Raw genomic sequence first — 12,136 nt, forward strand, 5'->3', positions numbered from 1 at the left:
CACGTAGACAGAAGTAAGATGTGGTTCACATTTGCTGATGCTGCGATTGATGCAAAACTCAGAGCCATGATCATAGTCAGGTATAAATGCTGACTTGTATTATGTGTCCTCACAAGAAGAGAGAAATTCCATATAAGATTTGTTAGTGCTAAGTGATCAGATTCTTGCTTTATAAGAAGGTGATATTGTATGAAAATTCTCACCTGCCAGTTTCAGTCATAGGTTCATGGGAAGAACTTTGGCAAAAGAGGAGAGGGTTGGGAGGAGACTTTGACATCTTCTTAGTACTTAGCGCCAAAGACTGCTGGGGACTTTACTTGTTGTTACTTGTGAGCATTCCTCAGACTCTGCGAAGTAGGAAACAGCCACACTTACACATGGGGAAGCTGATGTGTAAGGTAAAGTACATTCGACCCTCTGTATCTATGGGTTCCACATCTGTGGGTTCAACCAACCAAAGAGTCACAATATCTGCAGAAAAAAATAGGAATACAACAATAAAAAATTATACAAATAAAAAACCAATATAGTAGAACAGCTATTTACACAGCATTTACATTGTATTAGGTATTGTAAGTAATGTAGAGATGATTTAAAGTATAAGAGAGGATGTGTGTAGATTATATGCAAGTATTAATATTACACCATTTTATGTCAGGGACTTGAGTGTCTGCAGATTTTGGTACCCAAGGAGCATCCTGGAGCCAGTCCCCCATGGCTACAGAGGGACACACGCCTCATCTGCACGCAGCCCCCAGAGCCTCTGCTCTGTGCACCGTCTCAGCAAGCTGTTTGGATTATGCCTGGCCCCCCCCCAATCCTGGGCAGAGGTCCCCACCCGTCCCTGAGCTTTTCCTTCTCTGTGCCATGCAGTGGGGATCGGGGGAGGGAAAAGGAGGACCGCAGGTGGCAGCCCGTATTCCTCCAGAGACAAGCTTTCAGTCTACTTCTGACTGGCGCCATTACTTGGCATGTCCAACGTTCCATTTTCACATCTGTAAAGTTAAGGTGATATTGTCCATCTTAAAGAGTTGTGAGAATTAACTGATGCAATGGATATGAAGAGCTTTTTAAAAATACTCTACCAAACATTCATCTTCACAGTTAGTAGTTTAAAAGTAAGAGGCAAAGTTTAGATCAATGAAACCCTGGAGATTGCTTTATTTTGTAAAGAAAAACTTAATTGGACAGTAGCTTGGTTTCCTGGAATTTCCTTAGTGTGCTATGTTATCATGCACAATCATCACCTGTGAGTCTCTGTCATGGCCAGAGGATTCAGAGTGCAAATGTAGCAGGCTCTGCTCACCTTAGGCCTCCAAGGCGGCCTTGGATTTAGCTGATAGATTTTCCCCTGGAAGCTCTCTCCTCTACGCAGTGGCATTTGCTTTTAAAATGAGCGTGATTCTTAAATGCCACTTATCCTAATGTTGGAATTAGTTACTGTAAAACAATTCAAAGCTTTAGTAGTAATTTCTATAATCAAAGGGAACAAGTACTTCTGGCTGAGTTAAGTGTCTCTTGCAGTCAGTACATTTTCAGTCTAATTTGTCTTGACTGAAAGGTTCTCTTGTGAGATGGGATAGCCCTCTGTTACAGATTAGAAAAACTGAGTAATTATTAGGGGAATCCCTGTAGAAAATGTGAAACCATCACTGATGCTTTTGTTTCCTGATTTGCCTATCATCACTTATGTCATTATGTGTAAGTTCCATTTAGCAATGTTAAAACTGACTTCAAGGAAAATTTAAAGTTTATAACTTGTTACCAAGAGAAGCTTGAGCGATCAAGTTCCTACTAGATTAAGGGAAGGAGCAGGGGGCTGTGTAGCAGAGTGGAAAGAGCTCTTGGGCTGGAGTCATAGACCTGGGTTCACATTCTAGCTCCACCACTGCTAGGTCAGTTTAAACAAGATCCTTTGTCTGAAGGAGAAATCAGTTTCATAGGGGAAAAAGATGGTTACTGCATCACACAGTTTGGCCACTTTGTACGCAACTGCTAATATGCTATCCTCTTAAGAGTTGCCTGGTAGAATACCTAAAAATAATAATCTCGACCATTGAATGAGGTTCTGCTAATGTACGTGGCACTTTGGCCATATGATTTCTAATTGCCACCACTTTGAGGGAGGTGCCCCTGTTTTGCAGATGGGTATGTTAAGGTGCCTCCTTGAGCCTCAGACTCCTCACTTGTAAAATGGGTAGATTTCCCATTTCATAGGAGTTTTTAATGAGGAATAAATGAGAAAATACATGAAAACACCCAGATTTGTACCTGACACATAATAGGCACCAAATAAATGGAAGTGATTATAAATTTCATATGGGTGTAGAATTGATATATTTTTCTTTTAAAAAGGTAAAAGACTCATCTGCCTAAGATTGACTCTTTCTTTTTCAGCCTCCGTTTTTATTTTTAAGTAAGTGACTTTTTCTAAATTGACATTAGCTTAAAGGCACTTTTAACTGCGCCCAGCCACGTGGGACTGGTGACTTCTTTCATAAACTCCTTGCAAGTGATTAGGGGTGGAGCCATTGGGGAGCTCAGAGACCAGCAGCGTGATGATTGAAGAGCCATACCCTTGGCCTAGACAAATCCCACTTGGAATCTGGGTGCATGTGGTTTTGTTTAACACCATGCTCGGCAGACTCGTGGTATGGGTTTGTGACCATCAGGCATTTGTTGTTGATATGTGAGGTCACCACAGTAGGGGTGTTTGTCAACCAAATTAAACTTCCTTTTAATGACCTAAAATAATTGATTCGGAAGGCTTTAAATGGGCCAGGGCAATGTGTAAGTAAGTTGAAATCCGGCATTTTCTGCACAAATTAGCATGTGGTGTTGTTTTGTTTGTTTTTGTTTTGCTTTTGTTGGGGAAAATGTGGATAGGCCATGCGCTTTTTGGGCAGGCAGTGAGCCTGAGTTTGAATCCCAGCTCGGCCATGGTCTCTAACTTGAGCAAGTCACTGAGCTGCTATGGGTGTGTGCCTTAACATCCCCATCTGCAAAGTGGGGGAACCTATCATACAGTGGTGACAATTAGAAATAATATGGCCAAAGCATCATGCGCTTAGTAGGTTCTCACCCAATGGTAGCTGTCATTATTAATATTTCCAGTAGGCATCTCAAGAAGATCGCTTATAGTTTTATACAAAATGGTCAGACTGTGTCGTGTAGTGACCATATCTTTTTTCTCTGCTAAGCTGATTTCTCCATAAACTATTCGCTGTACTAATGTTAAACATCCATAGAGAAAAGTGTGATTAAAAATGGAGTCAGTAAACCTCTCTTTACATATGGTTTGATTCTCTACTGATTTCAAAATGAATTTAAAGTTGAATATTTAAGATATATGCCATTTAGGCTACAAAAGAAGTGTGTTTTTTTCTTTGCCCATTGGATTCAGACATTAATGATATAAGCTCAGGCCTTTGCAGGTAAAGCTTGGGGCCACCATGCTATGTTTGTTTAGAAACAAAGACATTGGCTCAGGGCTTTTCTTAAGTATGATGAACAGTGGCATTAAAGTTTTGTTTCATAGTTGGAAATTACCAACATCCCAGAGAATGGTTTGTGTGTCTTGCCTAAAATCCTTCCCTCCATAAACCCAAATACCTGACAAAAGCTAAAAGGTGCAGAAGGGAGCTGCCTACACTCCCGGACACTTCCTTTGCCAAATATTATATCTGTTAAACCTTGGTGCCTAGGAGGCAATTGTTTTGAAAGATCCAGCAGTAGTAAGTTTACATCCTCTCTCTTCAGCATTTGACTGCAAATATTTTGCACTGACCGAATGGGTTAAATTATGAAGCTTGATAAGTACATATGCACATTACCCATCCCTAGCTTTAGAAGAAGGGGAAAAAAAAAAGAAAGAAAGAAAAAGATAGCTATGATTTTTGGAAGTCATCCCAATTTTTAAAAATAAGAGAATTTGGACATTTTGGCATATGGGGTTTTTTAAATGAAATTTCATGGAACTGAAAACAGTCAATTTTAGGTTTCCAAAAATTGTTTAGATTTTCGCTGGTATAAATTTGCTGCACATGGTTTTGGGGAAGTTCTGAGAGATGCATTTGGGACTTTGGGGTTGGGGTGGTTTTTTTGTGAGATTTGTGATTGAGTTTTAAAAGGTGACTTTTTTTTTCTAACTAAAAGTATAAATCAGAAGAGACCAGAGTTCCATTTCTAAGGACAATTTAGGGTAATGGCATCATTATACACTGCTTGAACAACTGGACGTGGCGCTGAATTACTGAGCCTCAGTTGTGCACCGTGTGGACACTGCCCTGCATATTCCTCTTCCCCCACCTTGGAGTTAGAATCTGGAGGCCAAGGATTTGGGCAGCTCCATTAGCAGCAGCTGCTGGTGATAAGCACCGTGAGAGTCACCTGTGTAGGGTCAGGCTTATTGCACATCAAGGTTCGGCAATGTCGGAAGAGAGGGAAGATGCCCGGGAGGGGGCTCCAGGCCACCTGCCGTGTGAAGATCAAAGGGTTGAAAGGTCAGAGGGCAAAGCTCCCTTAACCATATCTGTCTGTGCAATAGCTATTTCAGATTGTAAATCTTGGCGATTTCATTAAGTCCTCCTGGCTGCTACTGGGGCATTGAAATAATAAAATTTTATATCAGTTGCCTTTCCTGCCTCTGGCAGCCAGGCTGATACGTTCTCTCAAGATGGGGGTGTCTTTATGAAAACCTTTCCTGGAATGATTGGAGCAGCACTAATGAAGCCTCAAATTGGAAAGTTGGGGTTCGCAGGACCTCATCCTCTGGGAGTGTTTTTTTTTAAAAAGAAAAAAAAAAAAAGCCACGCAAACATTTTAGCAGCCTTTTGGATTATATAGCACTTCTCTTCTGAGAAGCAGGTCACCAAAACATTACTTATTGCTAAATGCTTAATCTTACACAGGAGGAGAGGTGAGCTTTCTCAATGCTGCTGCTTATTAAATAGCCCCTGTTCTAATGACTCTGGGGTCCTTTCATCGGGGCAGCCCCAAGCAACTATACAAGTATCACTTCCCACTCAGCAGACCTTTTGGGTGTTTTTAGAGACATGTCTCCTGAATATGATTTTCCAAATATTTTTCCTAGATCTTAAAGTTGTTATGGACCTGTAGGGCTCCTTGGCTCTTGGGTAAGACAAATCACAGTAATGGCTGCCCCTTTACTGCCCATATGTTTAAGACCCCCTGTAGTTTGTTTGAAAAGTTAAGAGATTTTCACAGTGAAGGTGCCATTTCTGAAATTTAAAGTGTTCCTTTTCACCGCGAGATAAGTTCACTCTGATTAAGTCCGTAATTCTCACTAAGCCATGTTTATGGGGGCAATAAACAATGTTTCAGCGTGCTTGTTAAATTGGGTTTCCAGCCTCTCCAGTCTTTAAAAATTGACATTTCAAATAAAAGGCAGGTGGAGATGGGAGTCAGGGTTTGCTGTGCTTAGTGATGAATGAATGATGGCAAGTGGTAGTTGTATGGGAGGAATGGAGCCCTGTTTTATGATAGGGTGACCCCAAACTATTTGGGGACTAGGGAATCAACATCCCCGTACATCCCCAGTGAAACTCTTAAATTCAAGTTTCATTGTTTCAAATTGGATGGATACTATTTTGAACTCCTGCCAGACGCCTTATACCTTACACTCATTTAATTTTCACAAGAAGTCTGGTAGTAGTGGCTCTATTTTACAGATGAAATTTAGGCACAGAGAGGTTAAGTAATTTGCCAAAAGTAACACAGTGAATAATTAGCAGGACCAGGTTCCAGACCCAGTTATTTCATTGTGTGGACTGTTTTAGTGTGTACAAAAGAAAAAATATACTTGTTATACTTTCAGGACTTGCTTGGCTACTGTGCCGTCCTCGCACTCTGATAATTCTATCCGTGGAGGTCACAAGAGAAATATGTGACATGGCCACTGTCCTGTCCAAGCACCAGGCTTTAGGGTGAAGGAGTCCCAAGCTCAAATCTTAGCTCTATTATTACTCTGGGACCTGGTGTGAGTTACTTCACCTTTTGGAGCTTCAGTTTGTTCTTCTGTAAAATGTGAGCAGTAATGCCTATTCCACAAGGTTGCTTTGAGGATATTTTAAAATAACATATTCTAAAATACAGTATGTTCAAAAACTCCATAGTGCTTTACAGGTGCCAGTGGTATGTGTTATTGCAACATATGTGAATACAGTAAGGTTAAAACAGTCATTTTAAGGGAAAAGTAATGGCACGCAGGGAAGAATTAGGAACATCACTAAACAAGTTTTAATTAAGAGCCAAAGTATCCATTTTCCAGCTGTGCTTGGCTTAGGATTTAGAGACAGACTTGCTATGGGAGCTTGAGTAGTCAGGAAGGTTTTCTAGAAGAGCAAGATCTGGTGGGATGGAGATAACATGTTGAGCTACATCTGGACCGTGCTTCCTGTCTCATGAAGCACTCTGCCATCTCATCTCATGTTTGTGCTTTGCAGCAGTGGGGGAAGGTATTGACACCTTCTTCATCCTCTTTTTACACACGAGCAAACTGAGTCTCCAGCAATAGGGAGGCTGCTTCAGTTTGAGGCAAAACACCAGCAGAATCAGAAGTGTGAATGGGCTCTCCTGTTTGTTCTGGAGGGCAGGGAGGAGGCCTGGCTGGATGGAGGTGCCATGTTGGGATGGACTTGTAGAGTGGTGTGCCAGGAGAGCTGGCAGGCCCCAGCTCAGGAAGGCCAGCTGGCACTGACTGAGCTTCCGCCCAACTGTATAAAACTGACTCCATATGAATCACATGCTCTACGGTGTCTCCTGCATTCTTTTCAACAATCCTGAAGGTAAGGATTGTGACTCCCAGCTCACAGAGAGGGAACTGATGCTTAAGGAGGCTAAGTGCCTTCCCTAAAGGTACCTAGCTAGTATTAACAAGAGAAAAAGCCAGGACACCAAACTTGGAACCTTCTGACCTGGGCCCAGGACTATCCAAGGGAGGGAATCAGGCCAGCTCCATGTGAGTGAAGATGCTCCACTGGAAAAAGGTCTTTTCTGCTAAATGCCACCATGTCCTTTCTCAGATTTATCCACACCCCATCCACAAGGAGGCTGGGAGCGCCTCAATTTCGGAGCTCATGGTTTAATGGTCTCTGTTTCTTAAGACCTAGCACAAAGTTGACATGAATGACTGACTGACTGACTGAGTCAATGAATATGTGAGGGATGGGTGGTTGGGGAAGGAGCCACTGGAGAAAGAGCCCCTTTCTGACCTGGTTTGAGAATCTCTGGACTTGTTAATGAGAGTCGGTGCTTATTACCTTGCAAGGAGTGGATTTGGCCTGACCTGGGAGGTGCTCACACCACTTCCCTCCCCTGCCAAGCTTCTGTTTCTGTTTAAAGCACGCTGGGAAATTCCAGCGGTGTTTTCAGGGCTCCTCTGAACTGTCAGGCTTAGATTTTTAATTTTGTGGAGCAGGAAGGAGCAAATCAGTGACTCCTGGCTCCAAAGAAAAGCCACTACGTTTATCAACTGCTTGGCAGCTCAGTGACCTTTGGGGCCCAAGGAAGGGAAGGAAAATGTCACTCTTCCCTCTGGGTGTATCCGAGATTTCAGGAGGGAATAAAGAGTTTACGGTACCTGAATGTTTGCTTTTCTTTTCCACTTTCCCTCTTATTTCTGTTTCCTTTCCTCCTAGGAGGCCACCAGCTCCCCATGCTGTTCTTTGTTATGTACTCATATATATGCGCATGCATTTGAGCACATTTTATATGTGCTGTGTAGTGGAAAGAACACTGGCTCATGGAACCCAGATTCAGATCCTTTTTCTGATACATACCAGTTATAAGAACATGGGCAAATTATTTAACCTCTTTAGCCTCAGTTTCCTCATCCATCGAATGGGTATGATTCTGTAGGAAACTCTCCTCTTCTAGGAATTTTAATGGAGTCTGGGCCAGGCATCAAACTACTTATGGGCTTAATTCATCTGGTGCGTGCCTAACAAAGGTCTGTTATGTTACAGTTGCTCAATACATTTGTTGGTTGAAATAATGTGTCAGCAAATAATGCCATGCATTGGGTAGTACAAAGGCATTGCTGTTGCACTGGGTTCAATGCCTCCTGCCACTGCTTCTTAGCCATGTGACTTTGGACAAGTTGTTTTACCTCTCTGACCCTCAGTATCCTCTCTCTCCACAGGGATGTCATAGGGATTACATTAAATGATACATGTTATGGGTGGGGCCATGGGAGGAACACAACAATTTATGGACAAAATTATTAGTGGCCATAATTTTGCTGTTGTGAGCATCAGTAAGATAATGACTGCAGTGTGTGTAACACAGTTCCTGGCACATGCAGGCCCCTGTAAAGCTAGCTGTGGTTTAGACTATTGTATAACCATAGGAGTGGTTAAGAAAGAAACAACTGCAAGGAACATAGCAACAGTCATTTGGTGTAAAATTTTGATTAACAAACTATTAAGATGTAATTTTTGATTTAATTTTAGCCATATTCTGTATTTTTCAAAATAAAATTTTTTAAAAAGCTGCCAAGAAGTCATACTTAAGGAGTATCTATAGTACGATGTCAGGAGCCATGTCAGCTGTGCCTCTCTCACAGAGGGGTTGACTTAGACTTTCTTTGAACAAAAGCAAAGCGCTTTGTGGGTATGATAATGTTCTGATTCACAAGCGTGCAGAGTCCTCCAAAGCCCAGTGTCTTTGCAGGATGTCAGCTTAGACCCATCTCCTTTGCTTGGAGGGGTCCGGTTGCTGGTCTCCGAGGTGCTGCCTGAGGTGTTGTCTTGGCCATGAGAGATTAGATTATGCCCTTTGGCTTCAGGGAGAAGTCACACCTGTGGTCCACACTAACACCCCAGGCAGATGGGAACGTGGCCACGTAGGCACAAAATAAATGTTTCTTTCCCTTTGTTTTGTTTTTTACTTAATCCTCTTACAGCCCTATATAGGAAGTCATTATAGACCCATTTTGTAGATGAAGGTACAACTAGGTTTAAATAACTTGGCTGGGGTCCTATAACTAGGAATTGAGGACAGTAAAATCCCAGACCCAATTTATCTGACTCATGCTCCTCCTCCATCCTGCTCTTCTCTAAAACCAAGCTGACCCAGGACTGCAAAGGTCTCAGAAGGTCCCCAGTAATGTTGCTGCGTTACTGGAAGGTGGCAGGACAGATTGAAGAAGCAATGTGTGTCCTCAAGGTGTCTGCCTTTGCAAACACATTTTCTGACAGTGCAATGTAATCTAGATTGAATCATCTTTATTACAGAATTATTGGTAAATTGATTTTTCATAATAGCCAATACCTAGTGTTTATTACACACCAGACATCATCCTAAGTATTATAAATACATTAACCCATTTTATTGCTAAAACAATCCAGTGATGTCTGTATTATTTACTTTTTGTAAACATTTTATTGAAGTATGAGATTTTCAGGGATCCTCATCCTAAACGTACAGCTAAAGCTGGGCATGGTAGCACATGGAATATAGTCCCAGCTATTCAAAAGACTGAGGCAAAAGGATCACTTGAGCCCAGGAGTCCAGCCTGGGCAACTTAGCAAGACCCTGTCTCTTAAAAAAAAAAAAATGTACAGCTATTTGGGTTTTTACAAGGTAGACATAACCATGTAACTACCACCCAGATGAAGAAACAAAATATTACTAGTACTCCTACACCAAAGCCTCTCTTGTGCCCTATTATTCTTGTCAGTCCCCCTCCAACCCAAGGATAACCACTGTCCTGGGTACTGTTTTCATTCCATTATACAGATGAGGAAACTGAGGCACCAAGAAGCTAAATACAGCAAGACCCCAGCTCTACAAAAAAGAAAAACATTAGGCACAGTGGAATGTGCCTGTAGTCCCAGCTACTCAGGAGGCTGAGGCAGGAGGATCGCTTGAGCCCCACTTTGGAGGATGATCATGCCACTATACTATAGCTGGACAACAGAGTGAGACACTGTCTCAAAAGAAAAAAAAATTGGTGATTGTTTAAATTTTAATAGCACAAAAGCATAATAGTAGTAAGTCTCTTTAGTTTTTACCTTTGCTCTGAAAATCAGCTGTTTAAATCCTTAGTCTTAGAACTCTAATCCATTTTATTGACATAACTTTCAAATTGCAAGGATAGAAACTTACTTTTAATAGCCCCACATTTATTGATCACTTATTGCAATCAGGTGTTGTTAAATTCTTCATATGTTATCTCACAAAATCCTCACAAAACAGCTGTGCAGAGTTATCCCCATTTTATAGATCAGAAAACTGAGGCTCAGAAGCAAAGAACTTGCTGAAGGTTACGCAGCATAGAGGCAAGGCTTGAATCTGGCTGTCTCATTCCAGAACCCACGGTCTTAATCACCATGTTAACTCCTATCTGTGTGTCCACTGTGAATTAATTCTACACTAATTAGTCATGATAATTTTACACGATTGTTATCATTGCCATCATTATTGTTATTCCCATCACACTTCCTTGAGCAGACTCCAATTTGCTTACGTTGAGCTTACATTGTCCATTTGGGCTTACGTTGACATCTGCTGCAAGGCCTGCCTCCCAGTGGAGTGGATCCAGCCACAGTCGCTTCACTCATTCTCTGCTTAATGAGCATTTGCCTTGTGTCAGGCACTGTGCTGGGCACTGGAGACAAATAAGACAGGGCTCTGCCCTGGAGAGGGTCCTGGTGTAAGGACAACAGGGGGGGAAACCCAGTGTTTTCTTATAACCAGCTACAGAAAGTGAGGCTCAGTGAAATCTTGGCTATGGGGAGACACCAAAGGTAGACTGATTCTCAAATAGCCCCCACCTTTGTGTAGGGAAATATATCTGAATCTCAAGGAACATTGGATTTTAATGTTTATTCTAGGACAGCATGAACTGAAAAACAAAGTTAAAAAAAGAATCTTAGGCTAGACAAAGGAAGGGCGCAGGAAGCCAGACAAAGTGGCACATCAGAACGAACCCTAGGCAATGGCCCTGGGAAAAGCTAGCTTGTTGGGTGGCATTCATTCACCATGGTTCTTGCTTGTTATCTTTCATGGCCTATTGTGATTTGATGCTATGTTCTGGACATAGTGCTAATGTGTTTATCAACTTCATTGAGTTGTAATTTATGTACCACAGACCGTCCATTTAAAGTGTAATGAATTTTGACGGTTTTATGTGCTCATGAAACCACCACCACCACAATAAAGATACAGAATATTTTCATCACCCCCAAAAGATCATTTGTTTTTATTTAACAAACACTTACCTTACACTTCCCATGTGCCAGGCACTACTCTAAGTACTTTAAAATATTAACCCATTTAATCCTCCTAACAAGCCTGTGAGGTAGATGATGTCATTGTCCCCAGTTTGTGGAGGAGGAAACTGAGGCACAGAAAGATTAAGTGATTTGCCTGAGTTAGCACAGCTGGTGAGTGGTGGAGATCAACTAGAACTCAGGCAGGCTGGCTTCGGATCTTTGCTCTTCACCTGCAGGCTCTGCTGCCTCCGTTCATGCATTCCTTTCCAAACTGCCTGCTCTAGGCCAAATGTTGGGGCAGGAGCTGAGGGTACAAAGATCTGGCTCCTGACTCCAAGAAGCCCACAGACTAGGGGAAAAGTTGGATACCTACGTAAGTAACTCTAGATCGGCATGGTATTCTAACTGTGTGAAGGAACCAGAAGGGAGCACAGGTCAGACTCTAAGGAGTGAGGTCAGCCAGGCATAGCTGAGTTCTAGGAGCCACCAGAGGTGAGGGGACAGGCAGGCAAGAGGGCCACCGTTTGTTGAGCGCCTAGTAGGGATATTCTGGGAATCATGCTAAATCTTTTACATACATTAGCTTATCTAATCCTCACAACAATGCTGTGGGGTAGGTACTGTCATGATCCTCATTTTACAGATGAAAACCTGGAGGATTCTGGGGGTCAGGTAAATTGCCTGATGCAACTCACGTAGTCGGGGACCATCCAGAAGTGCCTCGTTAGCACCCATGTCCTCACAGCTGTCCCAGCCACCTCCCAACTGGCCTGAAAGGCAGTGGTCAAGCTAAGGCTGTCTGTGACAAAGCATAAAGAGAAAGGCATTTTTTATTAATATATATGGGAAGGTGCCATTTTTGTGTGTGTGTTTCTCTATGTAAGAAATGCCATTTGGAA

General features: G+C 42.2%; 1 protein-coding gene across 10 annotated transcripts in view; it reads left to right on the plus strand.

The window, feature by feature from the left end:
- Positions 1-12,136, plus strand: part of DENND1A (DENN domain containing 1A) — a 492,893-nt gene that overhangs the window by 296,065 nt on the left and 184,692 nt on the right. The gene's annotated exons all lie outside the window — the stretch shown is intronic.

Source organism: Lemur catta, chromosome 10 (genome assembly GCF_020740605.2).
Source record: "Lemur catta isolate mLemCat1 chromosome 10, mLemCat1.pri, whole genome shotgun sequence".
NCBI classification, from domain to species: Eukaryota; Metazoa; Chordata; class Mammalia; order Primates; family Lemuridae; genus Lemur; species Lemur catta.